Consider the following 23961-nt stretch of genomic DNA (forward strand, 5'->3'; position numbering starts at 1 on the left):
CCAGTGCAGCGCTGCTGCATAATGAGTTGCAACTGGGAGGGGAGCACCAACGAAAACGATGTTGGCTGCAGTGGAAAGCCATGCACAGGGGGGTCCTGGCACACTAGTGCAGCCATAGCTAGAGACCAGGACAGCTTATACTGTTTTCCCTAAAAAAATCATTAGTAAAACCATACATGAAAAACATTGAAAGTTGTTTGAGCAACTTCAATTGTCTTGGGGAAGGAAAAAGAAAAAATAGGTTTATAATGGAAAGCTAATTATGACTTTAAGAGACAGCCTCTCCATAATTAGTGAGTGACACACTTTCTCAGGCTGTATTCTATTTCTAGGCTTGGCCTTTCAAAGATTGTCCTTTATTATGTTGCTGTGGGGATGCTTTTTAACTCACTGTGATTTTGTGCATGATTTCACACATATCACTGTGCCTGACCTGCATGCTGACAAGACTCTAGCTAAATCTGTTATCATAGTAAGTCAGTAATCACTATGAGTATTTCTCCTAAGACACTGAATAAACCTTTTGTTTCAGAATTGATATCTTACTTGGCTTTGGTACTGACACGCCCTTAAAAAAGAAAAATCCTTGTAGGATTTTTGACAGTGATACCTCATTCAGAAAATGGATAGATCCAAAGTATCTGTAAGCAACCTAGAATTATTAACTCAAAAAATAGCTTGCTTAGCAGACCAGCATGTTAAATCATCACATGAATTGACATCTCTACACTGGCAAAACATTTTGATAGTCCTCGAAGGAACTTGGTCTTGCCTGCACAGATGTGACCAAGTGGTGTTGTCAGTTTGCTTCCAGATCACATTGCAATCCTAGAAGGACTCTGACACAGTCATCTCCATGTTGTCTCGCATGGTAAGAAAGAGACAGCTTGGCTCTGAGACACCAGATACAGACAGACTCTGGCACACTAACTTCTTAACCTTACACTGCTTCACTGTCCAAGGTAGTCATGCAGGTTACCCTATAACTTTACACAATATTCAGCTCCAGTATATGGCACCACTCTTTCATTTAATTCAACAGTATAGACATTGACATACATCTCTCCTGGGTAAAAATTATAAAAAAAAAAAAATAAAAAAAATTATAAAGTTACAATCATTGCCTTTATCAGTTTTGCTGGAGGATTTTGACTTTAATTGAATTCTGGTGGAGGAGGCTTATCAGCAATCTGTAAAACATTCTTCAGTTTTGTGGATGCCCACAAGTAGTTGTGGGTATGAAGCCACAGGTATGGGTCCTAGCACACTACTATGCAAATAATGAATATTGACTGCAAAACAGGTACCTAAACTTAAATACTATTCCAGGATTTTTTTGTGTGAAAACCGTTATCTGACTATATCTGTTTGGCCCTTGACCATCCTTTTAGTATTGGGATCAGTCTAAACTATGTGTACTTCATGGGTTTCTTTCCTCAGCCAGGGTAACTAAAACCAAACCTCTAATATTCCATCCAGCAGCATGAGAAGCACGCAAGAACCATCACAATTGTTGAATACAATCACAAGTGTAGAGAAGATAAAACCTAAGAACAAAGACAGCACAGCAGTAACAAATCCTGAATCCATGTTTTATACCATTTAAAAGCACAACTTGATCACAGGACCACAACAATGGGAGTTGTGTGTCTTCAAGCAGAAGAAAAAAAAGTGAGCAGCATAGCATTAGAACAGGCTGAGTGGACCAGAGCTGCAGTACACCTGGGTCACAACAAGATGTGCACAGCCAAAAGGTACCCCCTCTACCTGCTGCATCCACAGGTAGCACTGGCTCTACCTTGCTTTTGTCCTCAAGGTGCAAAGATACACTGTGGAACAATCCCGTTGTGCTAATCACAGCTCCTTGTAATATCATTGATACAAACAATCCATGTATAAAGGAGCTAGGGGAAAAAACACTTCTTCGGTTTAGGACATTTCACTCTCCCTCAAAAATGTTTCCTTAGTAAAGCACAAAATGAAAGGAAGCATACAACACAATCAAACCCCATGAATGTGACATCCAGTTTGGTTTTACCAATAAATCTTTTAACAGTAAATAAAGGGAGATGTGCCTTGTGACACATGCTAAAAACTTCCATCCCTCTGTATGAAACCTGAGAGCATGAGAGAAACATCCCTTTAAAAGGGAAAAAGCAAGGATACCTGGTGAAACTGAGGACTGACAAAAAGGCAGATGGAAACCAAGTATGCCTGAAGACTAATGATCTCAAGTAGTATGGGGTCATCTAAGGGCTAATATGTAATCTCCTATACACCATTACAAATGCAGATTGGCTCTGCTGTTTCACTAAATTCTGCTTTCCCCTGGATTTATTAGGCAGGAGCACATGACAGGTTTAATTCTCCCAATTAAAATCCCACTCTGTGCAATATGCTTGAGCCTAGACCTGATCCACCATGGCTGCAACAGACTGGTGCATGAAATGGGCTGGCAGTGCTTTGTGCTGCTAGGGAGCCAACTTGCATGTAATGTGTTACTGTGAAGTCCAGCACTCTCACTATGGCACTTCAAAGACACAGAGCAACATCTACATGCAGAACAGGCTACAGAAACTCATGTAGAAGTGAACCTGAATGCATACTGAGACATAAAACTGTACAGCAATTTGCACTCTAGGGTTTCAGACATACAGGGTTAAAAATAGCCTGAAGCAGCAGATCTACTCAACATAGCTTGTATTCCAGGGGAAACAGCTAAACCTCAAAATCAATAAATAAATAAATAAAAAACAGAGAGAGAGAGAGACTATGAGACCATCCAGGTACCAAAAAATCTGAGAAGACAGACACAACTTAAATTCAAATTGTTCCTGTTGATGCACAAGTACACCAGTTGGGTTCAAAATTCCTTTCTATCAAAGGTTAAATTAAACTCAAGGCTACCCCACAACTGCAGGTATCACACAAATGTATTGAGTTGCTTTTCAGAGGTGGCTGTCCTGCAGAAATCTGAGACAGACCTGATACAGTGCAATATGATAATGTGGCAGCAAGCCAGCAAGCTAGAAATACTGTAAGTAAAATATATGCCCTTAATATATTTATTGTCTAGACAGCTTCGGTGCAGCAAATTCAACTGAAATGAGTAGTCCAGGCCACCAGCAAATATAAATCAGTGCCATCAGACAAGTATATGGTTCTGCATTTATATTGCTGTGCACAATACGGTCTTTCAGTCCTTATCACAAATCATTTTAAGATGAAAAGTAAAATATTTTTTTTCAAAAATGCCAACACATTAGTACTATTTCTGCTATTGACACTATTCATATTATATTATTAATACTATTAATACTTCTGAGAATAAAACTACTGCACTCTTGTTCGCTTTTGTACAGATTATGAAAAACTGAGCAAGTTTTGTAGTCATTGTAGTGGGTTTTTTTGGACCACATGTTGTTGTTTGTGCCTACCCCTTGCAAGGCTACATAAGAATCAGAGAGCAGCAGTTCTCTCTCTTAGACCCCATGGACTAAGCACTGTTAGAAATTATATTATACATCAAAGGGAAGAAGGGAAGGGTCTTTTCCTCCTGATCACTGCACAGACCAGCAGACACTCAGAAGCAAAGGGTACACTTCAAACAGACCATATTCCAACCTCCTCTAAAAACAACCTGCCAGATTCCAAAGGTATACTTGCATAACCTTATATTAGATCAACATCTTTTAATATGTTCTTTTATACTTCTTTATCCACTCAAAGGAAAAACAAAATAAAAGAAAATAAAAGAAAAAAGAAATGAGGCAGGATTATTAGAATTATAGGATAATCTAGGCCAGAAAAGACCTTCAAGATCATCAAGTCCAACCATCAACCTGGCCTACTGGGTATCATCACTAAATGCTAAGCACCACATCCACATGTCTCTTAACTACCTACAGGGACAGGGACTCCACCACTTCTCTGGGCAGTCCATTTCAATGCTTGACCATCCTCTTCATAGCAAAATTCTTCCTGATATCCAATCTAAACCTCCCCTGGTAGAACTTGAGACTGTTTCTTCCAATTAAGTACTATTTACTTCACTTTCATGCCAAAAATGTATAAAGATAAACCACGGAGAGCAGAGAGGACCATATTTGTCTAAGATGCTTGTTACAGACAGCTGGCATTTTTCAAAATGCCTGTGATTGCTGGGCAGCTTAAACAACATTATGGCAGTGACCCACGAGTCCATGAAGGCTGTCAGTGATTCAGACTTCTTCTGAAAGATTTTAGACACCATTTTCATTGCTCTCTTCAAAGGAGAGTATTTGTAAGGCATTAAATCAAGCACCCGCAGTAGGCCAGATTATGGCACAGAAAATTCCCTGTTCATGTCTGCCTGAACTCAGAGAATGCCAAGAACTGTTTGCAAAAAGAGGAAGTGTTCCCTGAGACAAAAGATTTGTTACGGGGAGTTTTCTTGTAGAACAAAGACAAAAAATGCTCAATGCTCACATTTCCCCAGTAATTTCTTGAGAAGTACAGAAAAGTGCAACTTATGAGAGTATTCTTGGAATCAATTGCAACTAGTTTAGATTTAGGTATTACCTTTTAACAGAAAAAAGCTGCACCAGTAGCAGTGTGGGTGGGGGCACAGACAGGTTGCTCATCAAAACACACACCAGTGTCCAGAGCAAATTCAAAGCAACAGTAAAGTCTTGTCTACAGCAAAGGTCACAAAGGTCCCGTGTGGCTGAGTGAACCTTCCCTCTGCCTCAGTGTGTGCTGGTCAACTGACAACCACTGGAATTTATTGTATGTGAAAATTTATTACTCAAAGAAAGATGACAGTCTGTTGACAGTCTCTCCAAGAGACAGTGAAGTTGGACGATAACCTTAAGAACAGAATTTGGTACAGATGCTTCTATAGCACATACTGGGAAACAGTTCAGAGTTACCTGAGCAAACGGAAAAAGTGCTAGGTCTAAAACCAGAGGGAGCAGAGCAGTAACAACCCAGTGGTGCAGCTGCAGCAAGCAGAGCTGACAGCTGTATGGTTCTCAAGATGAAGCCATTATCTTAATCAGAGATCAACCATTGTCTCAATCAGATAATGACAGGACAAGGGGGAGTTGTTTTAAACTAAAAGAGGGGAGGTTAAGACTAGAAGTTAGGAGGAAATTCTTCACTCAGAGGGTGGTGAGGCACTGGAACAGGTTGTCCAGAAAAGGTTGGAGATGCCTCATCCCTGGAGGTGTTTAAGGCCAGGCTGGATGGGGCTTTGGGCAACCATGGGTGCGTGTCCCCGCCCATGGCAAGGGGGTTGGAACTGGGTGATTCTTTGAGGTCCCTTCCAACCCAAACCATTCTATGATTCTGTGATCTCCACATAGATCAACACTGCGTGAGGACATAAGCCAAGATCACCATTAACTCAAGCCATAGAATATCAGAAATTCGTCTCAGGGGCCAGAAAAAGTACTATTTTTATTCTCAAGAATAGGCCTAAGTTAGTTGAAATCAGATATAGGCTCCATGCCAATTCCATTTGTTTCTTCCTCAAAGGAAGAAAGGAAAAGCAATTCTGCCTAACAAAGAAAAGCAAATCTGCTTAACAAATGACTTGCAACACTACGGAAAAGGTGACTCAGGAAGTATGGTTACATACAACAATATGAAAGATCTAAAAAATGATTTGTAACGATATGACTAACTTACAGTTGGATTCTGTGGTATTCAAATGATCTTACATTAACTGTCTGGGACTGTGTGGTTGAACTATGTATAAAGAATCCTTTCATTGAATTCTGATGAAATGAACTAAGAGCCATTTTCACGGGGTATCTAAGTGATTTCTAAACAATACATAGCAGATGTAGAAAAAGAAAAGGCTTGACAAAAAATGAGGGAAAGAGACAAGGATTTAGAAGGTCACCAGAACTGTTGCTCTCCAGAAACCTGGCAACTTTAAGACCTTTTCTCTGAAAATGAAAGCACTATGTGCCACACAAAAGGACAATCAGAAGGAGAAACAGTTCTGCTGAAAGTTAGTTCTCAACGATTTGTTGGGTTTTCCAATGAAACATGAAATTGAGGCTCTCTATGAACCATGAAGCAGAAGTCTGAAGAGCTCTGCATTCATAAGCAAATGAAGTATATGTACAATGGGTCTATTAAGCAGAGGAGAAAAAAAAAAAAAAACTCTTAGGAATATGAGTTATGGCTTGACTGCACAAGGCAATGCCATTTAGAGATATTCAGCTTAATCAATAAACTCTGCTTGCTCTAAAGCAGGGTACATTAAATCTGAGCTCTCTCTGCTAAAAACAGCAATATCATTTCTACTATCTAAGCTAGTCTGGACTGTCCAGAGTAACAGCACATTGCTCTGTGCAGAATTGTCCATACAAAATTTTGTGAATTATCCAGCAATGAGTTGTCTCTCATGGGGCCCTGATGAAAAACCACATTAAGGACGCAATAGGAACAGAGTGTTTGTACAGAAAATACTGAAAGTTCAGAATAAATATGCCAGCTGCATTATTAAAGTCAGTTTCTGTAAGGGATACAAGACTGAAAAGAAGAGAGTCAGTCAAATGTAAATACAATTCTCTATGGGGGAGTGAGTACTTTTGCAGATTTCATTCCCTTTCATTTTATTTTAATTGGATTTTCTTCAGATTAATGAAGTGGTTCTTTTAGTTACAAAAATGTTCTTCCTTGAGCACATTTCTTAAAAAGTAACCCAGAAAACTCACACCTTGACTTTTGTTTTGCAACATTACTACTGGCTAAAATACCAGGAAACACATATATCCTGCATGGTTACATAAAGGCACTTACAGGGTTGTACACAAAAGACCATTATAACAGATGCATTAAGTCTAAAATTGCCCTGAATTGCCTTAAGGTGAAAGAGAAAATGAAATTATCTTAAAGATTATGGTAAATAAATATTCTTCCAAAGTTAAAGTCAGTCATGCTCTAACTTCTGAGTACCTAATTTTAGTAACTGAATTATTCATCTGGTTTGCCTCCTATCTTGTAAACTAATAACAGACAGTTCAGGCTTAAGTACAATGAATTAGAATAATGTACTTGTGTTATTATTTGTCTTGGATGATCACAAGATAATTGTCCAAATGCCTAAAATAGAAAAAATAATCTTATCTCTTAATTAAATCCAATTCGAAATAATTATCATAAATAATGCATATATATGAAAAAGTATCATTTCACACAAATTATCATAAATAATGCATATATATGGAAAAGTATCATTTCACACAATGTTTTAAAAGTAAGTCTGATTTCACCTTCAAAACCAGATTTTCTGTGTAAGTACTCTAGAACATAAAATCAAGTTTTAGTAGGAAATATTTTAAATAAATCAAACTGCAGTTACCACTATACGACTGGGAAGAAGTGTTTTGGGCAACTGCACATCCTTTGTGCAATAACAATAGTGTGCAAAGCCTCAGAAATGAAAGACTAATCAAAGACATGAAAGCGAATGCAAAATGAATTAAAAATCAGTAAAATATGCAAAGTCAACTTAATATATTCTATTGAAAATATATTTTTCCAGAGAAAATGAAAAGAATAAATCTCACCTTCTGAAGTTTAGAAACACCAAGCACCTCGAAAAACATCAGTTGAATAGGAGAAGGTGGAAATTATTACAAGAATGGTAGATATAGAACCAGCTGTGTGGCAGATGCTTATGAGAATCTAATGACAGATCCCCAAAGACATGACTTAAGACCACAAGAACAACCAAGAGAATCAACAGCCTATCTTTTAAGCAGAGACTAAGAGAAACCAGCCTCTTTAATCAAGCAGAATGAAGAAGATAGCAGAGAAAAGGTGAGATTATTTTTTTTAAAGCTGGATGGATTTTTATTTTTTTTTTAAGATGGATGAGCACAGGAAGGGAAGAAGTCCTATTTAACTTATTAGATCATGTGGGTACAAAAATACATGGGTTTAAATTATCCCAGAATAAATTTAGCCTGGGAGGGCTGGGAAAATTAATCATAAAAGCATTGTGGTTCCCAGGCAGCCCTCCAAAAGGAGAAGCAAGCAGAGAGTTGTCAGCTTTGGAGGCTGATCAGCTTCCCTCCAAAGAAGGATCTCACAGAATACAACATCAGAGCGCTGCCCTCTTCCAGGAGATCCCTTCCAACCCAGCAGTGCACAGCCAAGCCCTGGAAATCACTTGGGACATCTAAGCTGACAGCATCTAATTTTGTGTATCTGGAAACTAGCAGCTGGTAAGGGGTGGGGAGAAGCTCCTAACTGAAATTCACATCTGCCCTCTTATCTAGTAGCAACTGAGTTCATTGACCTGTGGGTCACTGAATGCATTCCTAATTTCTCCAGAAAAATTAGATAAAACAAAATAATTTTCTACTCATGATTTGGGAATACTACGGTGTTGTCAACAAAGCTTTATTTTAAAGCTCAGTCATGCATCTCAGATTCGCTAAACGTATGAGACTAAAACAAAAATGGATGGATATATTAAGTCAAAAATTGTTTCAGTGTAGTCTCCTAAAACAGAAGATCACTCTCTCAGTTGTGCATAATATGATGATCTGGCTTTTAGAGAATGATGATATGAACAAATTGCAGGCCTAGTACATTATCTAGCAACCTAATATAGACAGATGAGTTTGTTCAGTCAGCTTGGCAGGGAATTTCAGTGTTGATGTAGTTGATTTTGTTGTGTTTGCCTTGCACCCAGACATACCACAGGACTGCCTGACGTAGGTCAGGAAGCAAAATATTTTGTAACAGCTATTTGCTTGGTATAGTTGCATAAAACTATCAAAACTAAGATAAAGGTACTCAATCTGCAACTGATGGAAGGAATCATGTAATCAGCAACAGTCTGCAAAATACAGAACACCAACCTGAACAAACAAGCCACACCTGTGAGAAGAAGTCCTAATACTTTAAGCCACTCTAGTCCTCACCTATGTAAAAGGTGTATGGAAACTCCAGTGATAGCCAGTGGCACTTGGGGAAGACTGAAGACAACCTCTTCAGCATCATCTTTGAAGTGCTTTGGAGACTGTCCATCTCATCCCAAGACATAACCAGTAAAGCCTGTGGCCATTAAGACAAACCAAGCAGCATCAGATTTACAGTAACTTATACCTAATGCTTGGCATACATGTTATGGTTATTTATGTATGTAAATTTAGTATGACTGGTTATTACTTGAAACTCAGATATGTAGTTGTCACACTACTTGAGTAAAACATGGCTTGCTTGAAGTGTAGAGACTTGCCTGGTGTCCCAGAAAACACCCATCAAAGTCATTCCCAATCCCCTATTAATGAGAGTTGCAATACTTAATATCTAGCCCAAAATCAGTCCTAGAAACAAAGCCTACAATACTTGTTAGAAAGGACATGGAGTTGCCACAACACTGATGTAGCTGAAAGCTTGTCTGTTTTTCATATTTTATTACCAAACAAGTTATCTAAGATATTTTTGAAAGGACAGTAATGAGGATAGGCAAGGAGGAGATAAAGGCATCTACAAGTTCCTTACTCGCCATTAGCACCAGCTGGTAGGGACATATGGGTACATTGCATAATGTGGTTTCAAACACAAACTGTGCAGTCCCTCATCATCATCCACACTTGATTCAGATCAGCATGTAGCAACCCCTGGCATTTTGTGGGAGAAGTTACTTAGGTGTTCAGTCGGGGAAAAAAAAAAAAAAAAAAAAAGAGAGAGAGAGAAAAACACTTGAGATTGACATCATTGGTCAATCAAAAAGGTAGGTCAGCTTCACAGTGAAGATCATGACAGAAGATTGTGTGTCAGGGTTGCAAACGGTTAGAAAGTAAGGATAGACAGCTTATGCTTGATGCTTAGGAAAAGAGAGGAACCAATAAAAGCATAGAGTAGGGCAGCATTACCCTACTGGCACGTCAGGAAAATCATATGCACAACAGCAACTGGGTCAGTATCAGCAGGGAAGGACAGTGACTACTGAAAGGCACAGAGAAGGATGCTGTAACCTTTAAGATCCAGGACAGACAGCAAATCCATTTTCTGCAAAAAAAAATAAAGTCAGAGGCAGCAATACAGCAGAGCAGAAAGGTTGGGAAATATTCCCATCCTGTCCATAAAGATCCAAACGCAGGACTTGTTCCCCTATCTAGATGGTGCTTACTGACTCACATATGCTCAATATCAGAAGCACGCTAGGTCTAGGCTACAGACCCAGTGCACACACCTTATCCCAGGTCTTCTCTGCACCCCATTTCACAGTCCTGTGGTCTTAACAGGTCTGGGAGAGGTTTGATGGGAGGGGAGGGCTCTTTTTAGATCAAAAGGCCTCAAATAATGACAGTTAAGTTGTGTGAAAATAACGCTTTTATAGCATAAAGTTACTATCACAGACAATGCTGCATGCCTCCACAACTGCTGTCAAGGAGAAAGGCAGGCAAATATGAAAATGTAGGTAACTTGCAGGTGGACTCATTTCTTCAAAGAAATTATATATTGCAGACAAGCCAATTTTCCTGCAAAGTAAAGGAAACTTCTTCAGAAACAGACTCAATAGTGAGAACAGCCCCAACAAGTGCTTCTCATCTACCTGACACACAGTGTTGTTCAGACCAACTGATATATCCTCCTGAGGTGTCTGTTGCAAGGCTGAAATTTATTTCCAGTTACTGACATTAATCAAAAGTAAACAACTGCCTTCCTTCTCTCCTGGTCCTCCAAACTGAATTCTGTACAAAAGCAACAAGAAGAGGCTCTTAAGATCATGACATACTTCTCTAAGTATGGATAGAGTCTGACAGGCATGACCAAAAGTATTTTCAACTCTATGGCATTTGTTGGCCAAAATTGAAGACAAATGGCATGGCATTTTCTGCCTACGACTAGTATGCTTTTAAGTCGGGAATTTATCTATATTTATGTCTCCTGTGTAAGCAGGAGGACTTGACTCTAAACTGGGGCACAATATGCTGAAAATTTACATCTGGGAATGCCAAACGTTGCAGAAGCAAGGAGATTAACACAGAGGCTTGGCTAAATACGGGATGCCAAGATGGTGGGGAGAAAATCTTTACACATCTGAGAATAGTTCACTCCTTTGCTGATGCTGCAAATCGTTATGAAAGCATGGAAATGTAGCATGTTTAGCCGGTGCCATTCATGACAGCAACTGTTGTTGAAATATATTCTTAGGAGAGCTCTGCCAATATTTGGCATGCCCATGATTTGCCATCACTTCCTTATCTTCTGTTGCTTCACAACATGCCCAATTCAAGATATTATTTTGTAAACAGGTATTTCTAGGCTGTTTTTCTTAATTAAAACATTTGGAAAGGCAAATGACTGAAATGAACATGGACATTTCAGCATCTGAAACAGAAATAGCATTATTCAAAGAGCTATATTAAGCAACAGGGATAACATAAGTATCTTCATACATCCATGAGTGTTTGCAGAGTAGTTTGAACTACTTGATTAAACAGCACCCTATTAGTGAAAATTATGATTAATGAGATGCTTATAACAACAAATCTCATTCTGCAAGTACTGCATGAGAAACAAAGAAGTAAAAGAGAAGTATATTTAAGAATGGAGCTACTAAATCACAAATTAAGAAATGAAGTTCAACTGATAGGGTATTTGGAAGATTTTTATATTATAAAAATATTATCTTATATTAGAAGAAAAAAATAACGTGTACCTTGTTCCCCCTTTTTTTTTTTTTTTTAGAATACTTTAGGATCCTATTTTTATTCCTCTTAATCAAGGTAGTATTTTACAACATGGTGAGAGAGATGCCAGAGAACAAGACAAAGGGTGATAAGCAGGACCCCCCAGGATCAATACCTTCAGTCGTGTCTGAGCAATTCTTTTTAATCCATTATCCTCCATAAAGCAGGCTGGTGCCTTTTCTATCCAGCTATAAAACAAATGCATTAAAGAAAGAGGAGACGTGGTCCTTCTCATTTATTATTTATAAGACAGAGCATGCACAACTTGTCTGACATCATCCCTGTCATAGCTAATGAGAAATTGAAATAAATCAGTTTTTGTGGCATCACAGCAGAGATGAAAATGCCCTTTCAGGTCTAATAATCCATTTTTCTGCAGTAAGGTAGTGCTCTCTAACATATGCAACCAAACAATTTATTGTATATAATTCTCTATGTCCCAGAGTGATGAGTTTTCAACTCTACCACTGTTGTTTGGGAGAAATCTCTAAGTGTAGATAGAAATAAGTTGTATAAAAATTAACAACCAATATGATTTAAAGAGATTTAAAGTCTCAGTGCTGACAGAAGTAGCCAAAGCAAACTGTAAAGCACTTTTAATTTCTTCAGCTCTTAAATCTAATTTGCTCTGATGTATCTGCACTGTGGTAGGCTGAGATACTCCATGGCATAGGACTGCTGGGGTAATATAAACCTATACCAGGATCCAGGTTTCCAATGCCAGTCTATATGAATATAAAGGTTATGAGGTCAAAATTACTTGTTAGTGCCTGGAAAGAGAGTCCACATAATTCTGCTGTGAAGAGAGCACCCTACAGTGCACAGCCTGTTATGTCTCTTGCCCATGGACTGCTCTAGACAGAGACCATGGCTCAACACATTTGTGCTGCTCCCAATTCAGCCCTGAGCTTGGCTGTACCAGAGAACACAAAGGAGGCAGAATTTTCTTTCCTGGCTCTTTTACTGAGCAGCACAGATATGGTTAGTGCTTCCAAATTCACCCTTGGGGAGTAGGAAAAATGTGAGATGCTGCTGGAGGACTGGGGAAAGAAAGGGACATTTCTGTTACAGAAAAACTAATGAGAGTAGATCAGAAGAGGTAATTCATATAGCAACTGGCCTGGGAGGAAGCAAAAAGAACTATATCAAGGGAGAAATGCAAGAAGGAAGGGAAAGATTTACATGGGGTGGTTTATGGGGCAAGCACAGGTTGCATAAGCAAGCATTGAGAGCAGTGGGCTGCAAATCCCCTTCTATCCCCATGGGTTTTAGACATCTCCTGACATTTGCAATTTATTTCATAGTGTGAATGATCTTATGGAACAGGACTCATCGACAGCTGGTGCCTTCTTATAAAACACATCAGACCGCTCTGAACCTGCTGTCATGTTCCTGAGGATCTCAGCTTACACTGGTAAAAACCTGAGAGTGATTTTGCTGTTAGTGCTGCAAAGCTCCAGCACGTACCATATACAACTAGCAAAGAGACAGCTGGATCTATTAGCCTGACCTAAAACAATTCTGTGAGGTACAAGACGCTTCAGTGAAGCTTCTGCTAAAACTGGTGATTTGAATACTAATGTTATTATTTCCTTCTTTGTGGAAGCCCAGAAGTAAAGCTCAGACCTTAGCAATTTTCTGCCATCTGTGTCACCTCAGACAGGTGGGGAGTAGGATATGCAACCACATATAACATTCTCCTGTAAGGAAAAAGAAGCCAAACACTACAGCTGAGAGGAGCCTGGGCATATTCATGCCCTCCTGGGAGGTTACCAGAAGAGCTCGCAACACCTGCTCCATCATGTCCTGAGTATAATCATCACCCACCACCAGAATTTCTGGACAATTTCTAAAGGTAAGTTTAGAGAAAACACCTAGGCCTCATTTATTTCTAGTCTGACCTTTATGGTTTCATGTTTGTTTGTTTGTTTTTATGTGTATGAACATATTTAGGTCTTCACAGGCAGTGTGAAACCTTCATCACACAGCTGTTTTACCTCCATCAAAACAAAAGAGATACTGGCCAAAAATTCCAAAGTGTGACCACTGAGATGGCCAAAAGAAAGAAAAATGTTAATAAACTAGACCACCTCATTTAGAGATTTAGTTCAAGGCTGGTAAAATGCATATGTACCCATTAAGTACATACCGATAAGAAAAATCTGAATACAATATACAGAGAAGAGCTACTGTACCAAATTAATGTTCAACTTATATTTCTTAGCTGGGGCAGAAATCATAGCTGAATAGTTGTGCATATAACAAAAAAAAAAAAATTATCACTGAACTAATTAGCGCTTATTTCTAAAAAAAAAATAAATCTTCCAAAAGATCAAATGCTTCAAAATCCAACAAGTATTTTTTCCTCACAATTTAATTTATTGTGTTATCCCAAGGATTCATGCAAACTGGGTAGCATGACACTGTTAAACTCTTCAAGAAAATGATCTTTTGGATTACAAGAAATGACTCTTCCACGTATTTTAACAAAAAATCTAATGTAATATTTTAGAAGCAGAGCTTTTGAGAGTAGGGTCCAAACAGATCCCAAACACTGTGAGCACAAGGACAACTGGCTAATTTTTGGCATGCTGTCTATCAATTTGCTGGGAAGTGCCCCCATGCTTTACAGGGAGCCGTAGGCAAGCATGCTCTTAACTTGGGCACTTACATCCTTCATATTATTTTTGTATGAATGCCCTGGAGTCCACAAAAAAAAAAAAAAAAAAAAAAAAAGTCTGAGAAACGGGAGCACAATAAAGAAAGAGGAACAGAAAGAAAAGGTTCTCCAGTTGGTCCCAAAAATACCAAATCCACCCCAGTGTAATTCTGCTGAAAACAATGGAAGTACACAGGAGCTGAACTTTTCCCACTGCCTTCACACAACAGTAAGCAGTCTACAAAACAATCTTATCTAATTGAATTATGTCATGGTCCTGCACATTTTCTGTATGGGAACAGAAATTCTCTATATGAGGCTGGGTTTTTGCATTCTGTTTGTATTCATATAACCCTCAAGTGACAAAGCAAATGATTGCTCTCTTAATCTTTGGAAATTCTGCTTCTAACTAGAGATGTTACGTGGTGTTGGTGACAATCTTTACACAGGAGAGGAAGGGATGAGAGTGAACACTGACAATGCCACAGCCTCACCATTCACATTCCCAGCTGGAGCAATCCTCAGGTAATGGTATTTTGTTGTAAGCTAATCGAGGGCTAAATTGGGCCTCTTATAATTCAGTTTTTGATAGCAAGCAATAAGAAGTTGTTTTGCAAATGACCGGTGACAGTCACAATACCTCTGTAATACCTCTGAAAACATGAGGTGCAGATAACACCAAAAGCATGATAGGTTTCCCAGTATATGGGAGGATCTGTCTGACATTCCCAGTGGGACAGGGTCATGAGTGTGTTATTACTTGCCAGCACCAGCACCAGGAGCTGTGGTTCAGCTAGGTCCCAGAAGAGATGCACAGAAGACTCCTCCTTGAATCATCTACTCGTCCTCCATAACACGCCACCAAGGTTGCTCATCACATCTACCCTTCTGTTACCTCCCCTGCTACTGGCATGAGATCTCCAGCAGTTTCTGCAGCAGCTGGTTAGGTACCGAGCTGCAACTGCAGAGGCCATCAAATAGATGATAACCTTTGTTTCAGAACAAATCAATGTGGCCCTACACAGTGCTTAGACAGATGAAAGCAAAACTGATATTCTTGTAAAAGGACAAGGGAAATACTCATTACTTAGTTTTAGCTACATGCATAGTTTTAGCCACAATAAAGAAATGTTGCCTGGTTACTGAACAATTTGCTGAGAAACACAGTGCAATAAACTTGCTCATAGCTCTGCTTTTTGACTTGGTTTTAAAGCTGTACTAGATCGTCCCAGCAGATGCAGAACAAAAGGCATTAAATCATCTGCCAGAGAGCAAGACACTGGATTTCCATAAGCACAAGTGTTTACATTTAAAAATCCATACATATTCTTAAACCAGAAATAAAACAAAAGATAGGAAAACATTCATTCCTTTGAGTAATAAATCATACTTGGCACTCTCTTAGCAAGAGCTACATTAAGACCCAGCCTACCAAAGGTAACACACAAAGCAGCTGGAATTTCATAAGCTTTCTACAACTGCATACGTAATGAAAATTAAGAATAGAGCACTTGGCATGAAGTAAGCTTGTGTAACAAATAATTGTAGAATTTTTGGAAATCAGGTCAGGCACTGTGACGTGAGAAAAATGTATTGTGTAGCCCCGTGCTTGAAGGCGATGCTGCTATTCAGGGAGGCCTGTGTCCAGGGAGGGGGGTACTGCAGCATGCTGCTGGCACGCCTAGAGGGGAGCCCAGGAGAGCCACCCGGCAAGGAGAGCAGCTCATGTGCAGAGTCCTGGGCTTCACCCACCCTGCCAGTGCACTGCAGCTCGTCAGTCACCCCAAAAGCTTGTCGAGACAGAGGGTGCCGTTATTAGGCTCGATACGCTGCTAAATGTGACACAGCCAATGCTTTCCTCAACTGCGAGTGCTAAAAGCATCAGGATACCCGTGAAACACCTCCCAGAGCATCAGGATACCCGTGAAACACCTCACAGGGCATCAGGATACCCGTAAACATCTCCCCCAGACAACTGCAGTGGCCATGGGATCTGAGATCGAGCGCGTACTTACAGCATCGGCTGAGACAAAGCTCTGAACGTAACTATTCCTTCATAAACTGCTTCCACATGCTCGTCTGCTCATTGTGCCATTTCTTCCACTGGTTGCTTGTGTTTGACAGCATCTGTAATGCAAGACGATCTTTTTCCCCTCTCTTTTGTAAAATCAGCAAGCTGCGGAGGGATGCGTGACCACTGCTGCAGCCTCAATGTATCCGAGCAGCCCAATGCAGCAGAGGCTCTAGCTCCCCCTTCCCAGCCCTGGGTTATTCTTTCTTTCCTTTTTTTTTTTTTTTTTTTTTTTTTTAAAGAGATATGGTCCTGACTGATCTCAGGTTTCAGCAGCACAATACAAACTGCAGGCATGTAGTAGTCATAGAATAAAGGAGGATACCAAGGCAGAAGGACGAGGAAACATGTTTTTGAAGAAAGGCAACACGAGGCATAAGTTGTAATTGAAGTAAATATCTCCTGTAACAGATCTGATTTGGGATTTTGTTGTTTTGTTTAATTCAAATCTACTTCCTGCTATTTCAACACACTATTTCTCCACTTTTTGCATTTCTTTCAGCTTATACAAGAGAAATAACAGATTTTATATCTATTTCATGTTTGAGCTATCCTGCTGTGTCAGAGAATGTTTACATTTATAATGGTCACAATTTGAAGAAGTTCCCTCTGAAAACCTCTGTCTGTGGAGCAGCTTTATAAATACCCCTGCTGTTCTGCTTCAGCCTCCCTCATCCACCACCAGTGTGTAATGCTTGCACTCTTCAGGACTCCAGGAGATTAATTTCTTCAGTGCTGATTACATCAATACTCAGAGGTCTGTGTACTACCAGGAGCATCCTGGATTTGCTCTCCTCTTTTCCAAGTTGGCACATTTTAAAGCACTTACATATTTTAAAACTTAGCTCCTTTGCATTCCTATTCCTATTCGTATTCAACCGAGCATAAAGCAGACCTCCGAAGAACTGGTGATCTCAGGGTCCAGCAACCCACCACCACAAACACTTCCATCTGACCTCTCTCTGTTTCTATTTAAAATATTATACTAATGTAGCACTTCACAAGAGCTTCAGAGCTGGCTAAAAGTATGAAATTGAGGGTTTTGAGGGATCCTGGAGCTCTCTTTTCCCTAAGCAGCCCTTGGCTGCATGAAGATGCACCAGGATTAGCTTGTCTACAGGGTAACACCTGCAAAGGTGTATAAAACAACCAAGAAAACACGGCGGTATTGCAGCTTTGTACAGGCAGAGGGCTCCTTCTTGGAGAATTCCTGGACTTTACTATGACTCTGCTGCTTTTGCTTAAAAAAACTGTTTCCTTGCCAAGAAGCTGAGGCTGACTTCTCTCATGTTGAAGGTTAGAGCAATGCTGCAAACATTAAGGAGTGCCTGCAGCATTGTGTGAAAGGATATTAATCTCCCGAGGAATAGAAGTCTGCTTCTTATTTTTCATGTTAAAATATTTCAGATGGTAAACAAAATTATTTGTGTTATCATAAGGCTTAGAGTTTACTTACAAACAGTTTAGCAGAGGAGGCCAACATCCTCACAGGTAGAGCCCTGTTTGTGAAAGGTGCTGAGCATAAGTGAGCAAGAAAATTGGCCTTACAGTGTTGCTTTTTGTCACACAGAGACCATAGAAAACACATTTTTATGGTGATCACACCTCAGCTCTACCAAAGCTCGCCACGGTCACATAAGAAATCCTCTCTGAGTTCAAGTAAACAAAAGCGCATTGTAACCAGGCAGACGGGGCTGTTTGGCCATGAAAACATGCTGTGCCAGTCGCCAAAGCATTACCCCACTGGATAAGCTCCTGCAGCACAATGATCTCACCCAGCTGTCGCCTCGTTCCTAAGTTTAGCAGTTCAGAGCATCGTCTGTACCACGGTGGCACGCCGGGAATGCCGCCCTGCTCCCGAGCAGGGCACGTGTGTAGGCCACAGCCATGTACGTCGGCAGGGTGGCTTGTCAGTGTCAGACCCTGCAGGCAGGAAAAATCCCTATTTATCCCACACCTGTGGGAACTGAGCCATGAGTGACAGAGGAGGCATCGCAATGATAGGAGGCAATGGGGTCATGGAAAGGAGAGCGTTTGGAAAATGCTCTCACAAAGTGCTCAAATCCCTCCTAAGCAGCAGGCTTGAAGAAATTCACTTTCTACAGTGCAAAAGTGGATTGGGAGCTGTTAGTCTCATCAGTGATCTCCTGACAGAAGATCTCCTGAGGCAGCCAGCCCTCTGTCTCAGTACCACCACTGGAGAAGCAGCTGGGCTTCCTGGTGGGACGCAGGTGAAGGGCCAATTTCCCCTCCAGGGATGTTTAAAAACGAAGGCCAAAATAAGCATTTGATTGATGAATTCACCATCTCAGCTGTGAAAATCACAGTCATATTAGAGGATTCATCGACACTGCTGCATCTGGCACAACTTTGGTCATTGGTGGGGTGCAGCTGGCTACTCTCATGGATTACCTGTAGGGTAGATGGCTCCTGAAGTTCACCTACCTGCTCTCTCAGCCAGGACCATTCTTCTCTGCCTCTTGCATTTCACCTCCCTCCTCCCTGAATAGCTGCGGGAGAGCTGGACTTCCAAACCACATGCTTGTGCTTAGGCCCTGATGCACTGTGCCACTGCAAAGCCCTCCATGCTGAGCAAAGGTTCCAGTCCTCGCAAACCACGTTAATGAGGGAGCTGAATCCCTCCTCAAATCATGACATATTTCAATTACATCATAGACACAGATCAGAAGTTACAAGGGAGCTTTAACTGCTTTAACTCCATGGAAAATCTCAGAAGAGGTGACCCAGCTGCTATCAGAAATATGAAGCAAAATCCAATATCTTAACCACAATTCATTTTTTATAAAGAGAGCTCAAATTCACAAACTATTTGATTAAATTTTTCCAGGCACTGCAAGCTGTTGGAGGAAAACTGTCAGTTTCCTCTCAATCAGTCTTCTCAGCCCCATGTGTTCCCAGCCTCAAATTAAAAGGGACAAAAATGAGGCTTGGCCATAAAGCTTGCCAAATCCATCTGCTCACGATGTGCCCAGTGCAGCAGTGAAGATTTAGAGGGCTCATTGAACTGAATGAGTGTTCAACAGATAACTGATGAGTGAAATTTAAAGACAAAGAGAAGTGTTGACAATCTAAATTAATTTCTTATAATATCAACAGTAGTGAGAGCTTTGCTATCGTATGAGGTTAAATATCTGGGACTGTATTGGTTAGATGCTGTAGTAAGATCACAGAGCAATACTGTAATGCCTAGATCAATAAACACCAACAGAGTGTGGCCTGGCTATTGCAAAGGACTCACATGAGGTTTGAAGGGGCAGAAGAGACGAGAAATTTTAAGAAGAGAATGAGGGGAAAGAGGCAATCTGACTGAAGAGTATCTGGTACAGTGAGTGCAAATGCTCCCAAGTTTGATCCTTTCTTAAATTAAAATGGAAATTTCTGTATTTTGTAACTGATGATATCTGAGGTAGACCTCTTGGTAGCCTTGATAAAAAGACAGAAATGTTAAAAATTGACAGTTCTAGGCTGTGATCCAGGATTATTAAAATACCATCTTGCCTGGGCTATTAGTGTAATAACAATTATAATGCCAGAGAGGCCAGGCTATTAACATTTGGGTGATTAAAATACCAGTCTGATCTTCTGGAGACAGTGTGATTGGTATGTGGTTAGCCCGGGCCATTATCTTTGGTACCATCAATGGTGTGGAATCGTACAGTACTTTGAGACTTTGATTTAGTCTCAGATTAGCTTGACATGATACTTTTTTCATTAATAATACTTTTCATCATTAAAATATATACATATATATTTCAAATATTCATGAAATCATAAGAAAAACATGTTTTGGTGCATTTGTACCTCCATGGCAATGCAGAATTTAATATATCATCTGGGTAGGACAAGTCATGAAGAGACTGGATGATCAAGAAAGAATTCCAGGCAAGGAAATTAAAACAATGATCATAACATATTCACTCTCTAACTAAAATGCAAATGCCAGCTGTCAGCTGATGGCATGCAGCCCAGTCGGAGCCGTGCAGCCTGACTGACCCCATTTACCCGGGGCACTCGGTGCGTTAACCACTGACGTGCACACAGACCTCCCTGCTTCATGGAGGCAGGTGGCAGCAGCTGATGATGGAGAGATGGCTTTGACTCCACGTGTTGAAATTCAGGAGGCGAGCTTGTTCTGTAATTAATACTGGCAACACTGATGGAGAGACAGAACTTCACACCAAGAGCAAAAAAGCCAGCTGTGCAGAAGCAGCTATGGGATTTCCAATATCCCTGCACACTTCTGCTCTCTGTTCAAGTAGGTCTGAAAGGCACTATTTGCATTTACAGATGACTTCTGCCCAGTGTCATAATTATTTCTGTCCTCCAATTTTATTCTTTATTATAGATCTTTTGAAAGTGTCCTGTTCAGATATTGTATATATCAGTCTGTAGTTTCTCTGTTTCCTCTTGGGACTCTTTCTAAAAACTGGTCTCTTCAGTTACTTCCCAGCCCTTGGGGAACCAAAGGAATTTGAAACAAAAAATTACAAGCATAAGCAGTCTTTCAGGCATTTCACTGTTGAGTTCTTAAATGAGATTCTCTTTGATAATGTCTGGGTAAAACACCTGGCCCCAGTAAGTTGTTACTCTTTGTTTACTTCTCCTATAATCTTTTCTACACATACTTCACTTTAAGTTAGCCATCCTGTATGGTTGTTTCTGTCCGGAAGGATGCCAGCATGGATATTTCCCTTACCTCTTTTGTGGTGAACAGCAATGCAAATAACCAATTCAGCTTTTCCTGCTATGAGCTTGTTTTCTTTGTTTTACCATGGCAGGGCTTTATGGGAAGTGTTTGAAAAGGGACATAGAATTAGCTTTATGCATTTTCAGGATGTTCCTCACTAATCAGCTCACAGCTGTGTCACATCCAGTCATGGTTTATTTATGAAAGGATATTCCCTAGGTGAGATGTTTCCTCTAAGTAGTGGTAGCTACTTAGCTAGCTATGATCCAGCATTACGCGTGGTGTTCAACAGTCAGCGCAGAGTCATCTTTGACTCGTTATCTGCCATGATTTAAACACCAAGGGAGTAGACCCAGGAGAGAAGGGTGAAATGATTCACATGTAACAATTTCCATGCATCTCAGCAGATATAAGTAAACCTGTGGAAAACAGATAGCACTCTTGAATCTGCTCTCCAGAGATCACTGCAGAACAGAAGAATGTGAAATGAGGAGTGTTAAACTGGGTCTTGAAGGCAGACTGGTAGCATGAGTCAGACTGCAGTGTCAATGAGCCCACATTCTGTCTCCATCCTGCAGTCAGAAAATAAAAAAAATAAATAAAAAAATAAAAAGATTATTAATTAATATTATAAATAATAATATGTATTAACTAAGGTGTAAATATAAAAATATATTTTAAATTTGTATTCATATGTATATATTCATATATATTTTATTCAAAAAGATAAAAATTATTTTGCTAATCATCATAATTGTTGTTGGCAATTTTTATCTGCTGTTGTTGTGAGACCATGAAGAAGGAAAGCATGATCTACAAAAGACAGAAAATATGAAGCTTTTGGAGAGTGAGAGCTGTCTGCGATACTCTGTGTGATTCTGATCTCCTCTCAGGATGCAGAAAAGATGCAGAGAACAGATTCAGAGGAGCCCTAGCAACAGTTAGAAAAATAATCTTCATCTTCAAAGAAGAAGTTAAACCCGCTTAACTTGTTCATCAAAAAGAAAGTGAAGAAAAATTATGACTGACGATCAGAAATACCCACAGATAAAAAAAAAAAAAAAAAAACAGGAAGCAAAAGAGGGTTTTAGGCTACTAGACACTATTAATTTCACATTCAGAAAAGAGCTACTCATTTTTCCTACCTAAATCAGTTTCCACAACCTCCTGGATAGCCAGCTTTGCCTTTTACCTCCCATTTCATCTGTCAGGCACCAGTATATTGGTCTCACTATCAGACAATTCAGTCATGGGGAAAATCTTATTCATCTTCCCTTATCTGCTTTTTGCTTGGCCCAAGAGCTACTCACTTTTTTTTTTTTTCTTTTCTCTCTGATGTTTGTGTGTGTGTGTTTAGGCTTGACCTACAAGTCAGTGTGGGCAGCCTTTTATTTCTGACCTCTGTGGTATTTTTCACTAAATAATTTTAAATTGAAACCTTTTTTTCCTCTTTTTCCCTTATTCTATGCTTCTCCTTTTCCCTCTCATCATGCTGAAATCAGTTAGAGGGTCTCAAATTTCCTCTGATGTTGCCCCTACCTCTGATGCTGTCACAACCCTCAGGTTCAATAGCTCAATGGCACTATTCGCAGGTGCACTCAGCAGCTGCTTCATGCTTCCTAGCAACCTGTGATTTGACCCAAAGCCTGCCTAGCAGACCCATCCCCTCAAATAGCTTCCTTGCTGTTAGCCACCTAGGATGGGTGTGCAAGAAAAACCTGAATCCACGGGGTGCCAGCTCTAGCAGCTACTCTGACAGCTTCTTTCTGTCAAGGGTACATCTCACTCCTGAGGCCCAGGCAGTGATTGCCCAATGGGTTTGTACCAGAATTGTTTCTAAGTTTCCTCTAGCAGCACTGCAGTACATTTCCAGCTTCTCTATAGGAACATGAAACTTTAATGCTGGTGCTTGCTCCGCTTGTTTAGACTACAGGCTGTCAGCAACACCAGCTACTGAGATAATGCCCACTCTTTTTTTATAAACTTCAGTGGTTGCAAGATAAGGGTGAGCAGAAGTTATGCAGTTAATCTGGTCGTTCGTATAAATACACAGATTGTCTTCACGTCTGTTCATTTTGCTACTTTCCCTCTTTTCTGGGTCTAACCAGAGTCCTCTGGAAGCCAACAGGAATCTCTTCAAGGAGTATCAGTTCACCTAACCTTCAGCTCCTCTCTGCCCTGAGGAGCATCTGGCTTCCAACATCTGTTCAGGTTATTGCAGGATGTTATCAGCCCCTGGACATGCCTTTCCTGGGCATATTCCCTCTGGAAGTGAGGCTGCCACCAGCTCCCTCAATGCTCACTCAGAGAACTGGAAACTCCTCCATGCACAGCTCTGCTGGTGCCTGCAAGTGCTCACAAAACCCAAAGCTTGCCAAAATCAAGATAATTGCTGATAGGTGTCTGGGAGGCGAATTATTCAACATGCCTAAAGTCAGGCTGGAAATGACAATCAGCGATGCTGTTACATGAGACAAACAGGATAACATGTCCTCATCCTTGGTGATCAATAATGATTTCTCTTTGGCACTGCTTTAAGTGACTTCAGAGTAATTAATACTCTCACTGTCAGTTTTCTGGCCAGCACTAAGTTTGGATCCACTTTATCAGAGTGCTACTTGCAGGCCTGCCAGCTCAGTAGCTCCACCAGAGCCAACTGAACATGCATTTTGGTGGACTTACGCATTACACTCACATGGGACACTGGAGCCGACACAGCTCAGTTTTCTCGTGCTCTGAACCAAAAGCTATTTAGCTGCGATTAGCACAAACCTGATCCCATGCTATTAAGCTCTGCTGAGAGGCAAAGTGT

At 40.3% G+C, this 23961-nt stretch overlaps 1 protein-coding gene and 1 long non-coding RNA gene across 3 annotated transcripts in view; one reads left to right on the forward strand and one right to left on the reverse strand.

The window, feature by feature from the left end:
- The window catches only part of SACS (sacsin molecular chaperone), a 59173-nt gene extending 42557 nt beyond the window's left edge, over window positions 1-16616 (reverse strand). For both annotated transcript variants that reach the window (XM_068671584.1, XM_068671604.1), the window contains exon 1: window positions 16386-16616. The gene's annotated coding sequence lies outside the window, so the exon portion shown is untranslated. The remainder of the gene's footprint in view (window positions 1-16385) is intronic.
- On the forward strand, window positions 11822-16374 carry LOC137850997 (uncharacterized). Its single transcript, XR_011092944.1, has 3 exons — window positions 11822-13566; window positions 14820-14895; window positions 15138-16374. It is a non-coding gene; the product is annotated as an uncharacterized lncRNA (long non-coding RNA).
- Window positions 16617-23961: the final 7345 nt, after the last annotated feature.

The sequence above is a fragment of the Anas acuta genome, chromosome 1 (assembly GCF_963932015.1).
Source record: "Anas acuta chromosome 1, bAnaAcu1.1, whole genome shotgun sequence".
Lineage (NCBI taxonomy): Eukaryota > Metazoa > Chordata > Aves > Anseriformes > Anatidae > Anas > Anas acuta.